Raw genomic sequence first — 6,960 nt, forward strand, 5'->3', positions numbered from 1 at the left:
TCCGAGTGAGAGGCGACTCGATCGAAACCTTTAAGATCCTGAGGGGGGGGGTTGATTGACGGGGTTGATGTGGAGAGGATGTTTCCTCCTGTGGAAGAATCTAGAACTCGGGGGGTGGGGGGTCACCGTTTATAAATAAGGGGGTCGCCGTTTCAACGGACGCGAGGAGAAATATTTTCTCTCGGAGGGTCGGTGAGTTTCCGGAACTTTCTTTCTCCCGAGGCGGAGGAAGCAGAATCCGTGAATATTTTTAAGGCCGAGCCGGAGAGATTCTTGACTAACGAGCGGGCCGGGGGGGGGGGGGGGGGGGGTGGGTGGGTGGTGAAAGGTTATCGGGGGGTTGGCGGCAGTGTGGGGTCAAGGTCACAATCAGATCGGCCGATGAGTTTATTGAACGGGGTAGCAGGGCCCAAGAGGGGATGAGTGGGCTCCTGCTCCTGATTGGATGCTCGGCGCTTGAGGGGGGGGGCACAGGGCTAGCAATTTAACCCTTTCAGCCCCAGGCCCGAACCTGATGGCATCTAACTCGAGTGGGGTCGCTCTCTCTCCGCATAGTGCCACGAGGCTGAGGGCGGCTGAGGAGAGGACAGGCGGAAACAGTCGCATGAAGAAAAAAAACACAGCAGCACAGCCTGGAGAACAGCCTGCAGCTCCTTGGATCGGCAGACGTTGCCAATTACCATGGTTCCACCAGGCTCTTATCTTCAGATTAAATTATCTGCCTCGAAACTACAATTACATCAGCTCAAACTCCATTTGGCAGCAAGCTCATTCCATTCCTGCTGATGGCTGACAGAACTCCAGCACAGGCTGCGGCCTAGTCAGCCAGCCTGTTCTCACAGGCCCAGACCAACTCCAACCGGCCCAGTCAATAGGATCTCCAAATGAGGGAGCAGCAGCTAAGCTGACTTTCAACAGTGCAAGACGGACTTGTCATAAAACACTCATTACTGCGAGATCACACTGGGGTACAGTACTGGTGGGGACGGGTCTGTCACTGTATAACACTGGGGTACAGTACTGGTGGGGACGGGTCTGTCACTGTATAACACTGGGGGACAGTACTGGTGGGGACGGGTCTGTCACTGTATAACACTGGGATACAGTACTGGTGGGGACAGGTCTGTCACTGTATAACACTGGGATACAGTACTGGTGGGGACGGGTCTGTCACTGTATAACACTGGGGTACAGTACTGGTGGGGACGGGTCTGTCACTGTATAACACTGGGGTACAGTACTGGTGGGGACGGGTCTGTCACTGTATAACACTGGGGGACAGTACTGGTGGGGACGGGTCTGTCACTGTATAACACTGGGATACAGTACTGGTGGGGACAGGTCTGTCACTGTATAACACTGGGATACAGTACTGGTGGGGACGGGTCTGTCACTGTATAACACTGGGGTACAGTACTGGTGGGGACGGGTCTGTCACTGTATAACACTGGGGTACAGTACTGGTGGGGACGGGTCTGTCACTGTATAACACTGGGGTACAGTACTGGTGGGGGCGGGTCTGTCACTGTATAACACTGGGGTACAGTACTGGTGGGGATGGGTCTGTCACTGTATAACACTGGGGTACAGTACTGGTGGGGACGGGTCTGTCACTGTATAACACTGGGGTACAGTACTGGTGGGGATGGGTCTGGCTGTATAACACTGGGGTACAGTACTGGTGGGGATGGGTCTGTCACTGTATAACACTGGGGTACAGTACTGGTGGGGACGGGTCTGTCACTGAATAACACTGGGGTACAGTACTGGTGGGGACGGGTCTGTCACTGTATAACACCGGGGTGCAGTACTGGTGGGGACAGGTCTGTCACTGTATAACACTGGGGTACAGTACTGGTGGGGACGGGTCTGTCACCGTATAACACTGGGGTACAGTACTGGTGGGGACGGATCTGTCACTGTATAACACTGGGGTACAGTACTGGTGGGGACGGGTCTGTCACTGTATAACACTGGGGTACAGTACTGGTGGGACGGGTCTGTCACTAACACTGGGGTACAGTACTGGTGGGGACGGGTCTGTCACTGTATAACACTGGGGTACAGTACTGGTGGGGACAGGTCTGTCACTGTATAACACTGGGGTACAGTACTGGTGGGGATGGGTCTGTCACTGTATAACACTGGGGTACAGTACTGGTGGGGACGTGTCTGTCACTGTATAACACTGGGGTACAGTACTGGTGGGGACGGGGTCTGTCACTGTATAACACTGGGGTACAGTACTGGTGGGGATGGGTCTGTCACTGTATAACACTGGGGTACAGTACTGGTGGGGACGGGTCTGTCACTGTATAACACTGGGGTACAGTACTGGTGGGGAGGGGTCTGTCACTGTATAACACTGGGGTACAGTACTGGTGGGGACGGGTCTGTCACTGTATAACACTGGGGTACAGTACTGGTGGGGACAGGTCTGTCACTGTATAACACTGGGGTACAGTACTGGTGGGGAGGGGTCTGTCACTGTATAACACTGGGGTACAGTACTGGTGGGGACGGGTCTGTCACTGTATAACACTGGGGTACAGTACTGGTGGGGAAGGGTCTGTCACTGTATGACACTGGGGTACAGTACTGGAGGGGACGAGTCTGTCGCTGTATAACAGTTAGTAAGGCAGGACGGAGAGTGTCACCTGACAGAACCCATCCTGTCACATGACAATCACATGCCACGTCCCTGGTTATGATGACACAATCTATGTGCCGTCACAAGACACACCTCGCCATGTCCACTATCGGGGATTGAATCTCCGCCCGGATCAAACAATCTTGATAGAAGCCGAAATGAGGAAGCAGCATTCAGCCCTGATCTGGAGGGCTCGGCCTAGGCAGCTCCAGAAGCCTGCCGGATAGGCCGGGCTGAGGTGGGCCACAATCGCCCTTAGCAACTGCATTCGCGACGAGAAAACCGTTCCCCACCGTCAGCGAGCCGCCCGTTGCTAATCTCCCCCACCCCCTCCCACCCCATACTGTCCCCCCCCCCCTCCCCTGCACCCCCAACACTCCCGTTGGCCCTCGGCCCCCAGCCTGGACTGTGTACTCACTGGGACAGATGAAGGCTTCCTTGGTGATGATGCTCTTATTGCAGGCGAAGCACAGGGTGTTCCCCGACACGGTGATGGAGTTGAAATGGTGGCCGTTGGTGATCCTCGTCTCCCTCTCCTTTGCTTCCTTCTCTTTCTCCTTCACCTTCTCCCGCTCCTTGTTCTGTGGACAGAACCAGGAGACAGTCAGGAACGGCCCGCTCGGGGGATGCGCCAACGAGAGAGTCAGGATGAGCGGTCGGCCTACTGGGTTACCGCCCCCCCCCCACCCCCTCCCCTACAAGGTTGGGGGCGTGACCTCCACAGTCGAGCCGGAGCGGGGGCGTAGGATCCTCACACAAAGGCTCGGGGCAACCTGGAACTTTCTACCTACGCCCCAAAAATCTGTCCAGGCTGCGGGGGTAAATAGGAAATTTCCAAACCGTGTTGGAAAGGGGGGTATTTGATGGGTTTTGGCACCCAGGCAGGGAGGTGGCGTTAATATAGAGAATCATCAATTATCTGATTGAATGGAGGGAAATGCTGGAGAAGGGCTGAATGGGCCTCCTCCTGTTCCTGTGTAACAGGCTGGAGAGGGGCTGAATGGGCTCCTTCTGTTCCTGTGTAACAGGCTGGAGAGGGGCTGAATGGGCCTCCTGTTCCTGTGTAACAGGCTGGAGAGGGGCTGAATGGGCCTCTTGTTCCTGTGTAACAGGCTGGGGAGGGGCTGAATGGGCCTCCTCCTGTTCCTGTGTAACAGGCTGGAGAGGGGCTGAATGGGACTCCTCCTGTTCCTGTGTAACAGGCTTGAGAGGTGATGAATGGGCCTCCTCCTGTTTCTATAAGGTAGCACTGCACTGTCAGAGGGTCAGTATTGAGGGAGCGCCGCACTGTGGGAGGGTCAGTACTGAGGGAGCGCCGCACTGTCAGAGGGTCAGTACTGAGGGAGCGCCGCACTGTGGGAGGGTCAGTACTGAGGGAGCGCCGCACTGTCAGAGGGTCAGTACTGAGGGAGCTCCGCACTGTCAGAGGGTCAGTACTGAGGGAGCGCCGCACTGTCAGAGGGTCAGTACTGAGGGAGCGCCGCACTGTCAGAGGGTCAGTACTGAGGGAGCACCGCACTGTCAGAGGGTCAGTACTGAGGGAGCACCGCACTGTCAGAGGGTCAGTACTGAGGGAGAGCCGCACTGTCAGAGGGTCAGTACTGAGGGAGCGCAGCACTGTGGGAGGGTCAGTACTGAGGGAGAGCCGCACTGTGGGAGGGTCAGTACTGAGGGAGAGCCGCACTGTGGGAGGGTCAGTACTGAGGGAGCGCCGCACCGTCAGAGGGTCAGTACTGAGGGAGCACAGCACTGTGGGTCAGTACTGAGGGAGTGCCGCACTGTCAGAGGGTCAGTACTGAGGGAGCGCTGCACTGTGGGAGGGTCAGTACTGAGGGAGTGCCGCACTGTGGGAGGGTCAGTACTGAGTGAGCGCCGCACTGTGGGAGGGTCAGTACTGAGGGAGTGCCACACTGTCAGAGGGTCAGTACTGAGGGAGTGCCGCACTGTCAGAGTGTCAGTACTGAGGGAGTGCTGCACTGTGGTAGGGTCAGTACTGAGGGAGCGCCGCACTGTCAGGGGGTCAGTGCTGAGGGAGTGCTGCACTGTCAGAGGGTCAGTACTGAGGGAGTGCCGCACTGTTAGAGGGTCAGTGCTGAGGGAGTGCCGCACTGTCAGAGGGTCAGTACTGAGGGAGCGACGCACTGTCAGAGGGTCAGTACTGAGGGAGCGCCGCACTGTCAGAGGGTCAGTACTGAGGGAGCGCCGCACTGTGGGAGGGTCAGTACTGAGGGAGTTCTGCACTGTCAGAGGGTCAGTACTGAGGGAGTGCTGCACTGTCAGAGGGTCAGTACTGAGGGAGCGCCGCACTGTCAGAGGGTCAGTACTGAGGGAGCGCCGCACTGTGGGAGGGTCAGTACTGAGGGAGCGCCGCACTGTCAGAGGGTCAGTACTGAGGGAGCGCCGCACTGTGGGAGGGTCAGTACTGAGGGAGTGCTGCACTGTCAGAGGGTCAGTACTGAGGGAGTGCCGCACTGTCAGAGGGTCAGTACTGAGGGAGCGCTGCACTGTCAGAGGGTCAGTACTGAGGGAGCGCTGCACTGTCAGAGGGTCAGTACTGAGGGAGCGCCGCACTGTCAGAGGGTCAGTGCTGAGGGAGTGCCGCACTGTCAGAGGGTCAGTACTGAGGGAGTGCCGCACTGTCAGAGGGTCAGTACTGAGGGAGCGTCGCACTGTCAGAGGGTCAGTACTGAGGGAGTACCGCACTGTCAGAGGGTCAGTACTGAGGGAGTGCCGCACTGTGGGAGGGTCAGTACTGAGGGAGTGCCGCACTGTCGGAGGGTCAGTACTGAGGAAGCGCCGCACTGTCAGAGGGTCAGTGCTGAGGGAGTGCCGCACTGTCAGAGGGTCAGTACTGAGGGAGTGCCGCACTGTCAGAGGGTCAGTACTGAGGGAGCGTCGCACTGTCAGAGGGTCAGTACTGAGGGAGTACCGCACTGTCAGAGGGTCAGTACTGAGGGAGTGCCGCACTGTCAGAGGGTCAGTACTGAGGGAGTGCCGCACTGTGGGAGGGTCAGTACTGAGGGAGTGCCGCACTGTGGGAGGGTCAGTACTGAGGGAGTGCCGCACTGTGGGAGGGTCAGTACTGAGGGAGTGCCGCACTGTGGGAGGGTCAGTACTGAGGGAGTGCCGCACTGTGGGAGGGTCAGTACTAAGGGAGCGCCGCACTGTGGGAGGGTCAGTACTGAGGGGGCGGCTGGACGGTGAATGGGATGTTCAGGCCTGGAGGGGGGGCAGCTGCAGGTAACTCTAGCAACGTTCGCTGTCCTGGACAGGCGCCTATCGTGAACACTGTCCCATGGTAGGGTTAATGAACGGTTTCCTCGAATCAACACCGTCTCTGCCCACATTGGCAAGGGGGTATTGAGAAATCGCAGGCAGCTGGTTTCTGCCGATTCGAGTCCCTTGGCTTTCTCTTCAAATGAGGAAGTGACCAAACCCTTCCTGTTTCAATAGCAGCATCCGTCTTCAGGGGAGAGCGGGGTCCTCCGCAGGGCCCCTGAGGGGTGGGGAGCGGGGGACGGAGGGGGGGGGGTGTTCTGGGGGTAGGGACCGCCGGTGGAGATATCTCCAGAATGATCTCTTCCCCTGTTCTGCACAGGCAGGACTATGTTCTGTGCGAGCGCAGCGAGACCCCCATTTGGAGTATCGTGAGCAGTTTGGGGCCCCGTATCTAAGGAAGGATGTGCTGGGGCCTTGGAAAGGGTCCAGAGGGAGGTTCTCAGGAACGATCCCTGGAATGAAGAGCTTGCCGTATGAGGAACGGTCGAGGACTCTGGATCTGTACTCGTTGGAGTTTAGAAGGACGAGGGGGGGGGATCTTATTGAAACGTACAGGATACTGCGAGGCCTGGGATAGAGCGGACGTGGAGAGAATGTTTCCACTTGTAGGAAAATCTAGAAGCAGAGGATTCACCATCTCAGACTAAAGGGATGATCCTTTAAAACAGAGATGAGGAGGAATTTCTTCAGCCAGAGGGTGGTGAATCTGTGGAACTCTTTGCCGCAGAAGGCTGTGGAGGCCAAATCACTGAGTGTCTTTAAGACAGAGATAGATCAGTTCTTGATCAATAAAGGGATCAGGGATTATGGGGAGAAGGCAGGAGAATGGGGGGATGAGAAAATATCAGCCAGGATCGAATGGCGGAGCAGACTCGATGGGCCGAGTGGCTTAATTCTGCTCCTGTGTCTCATGGTCTTGTGGAGATTGGGCGGGAAACCTAAAAACAAACGTACAAATGATGACAAGAGGAGGGCCACTCAGCCTCTTGGGCCCCTGCTATCCCCTTCAATAAGATCATTGGCCCATTCCG

The sequence above is a fragment of the Scyliorhinus canicula genome, chromosome 30, assembly GCF_902713615.1.
Source record: "Scyliorhinus canicula chromosome 30, sScyCan1.1, whole genome shotgun sequence".
Classification (NCBI taxonomy): domain Eukaryota; kingdom Metazoa; phylum Chordata; class Chondrichthyes; order Carcharhiniformes; family Scyliorhinidae; genus Scyliorhinus; species Scyliorhinus canicula.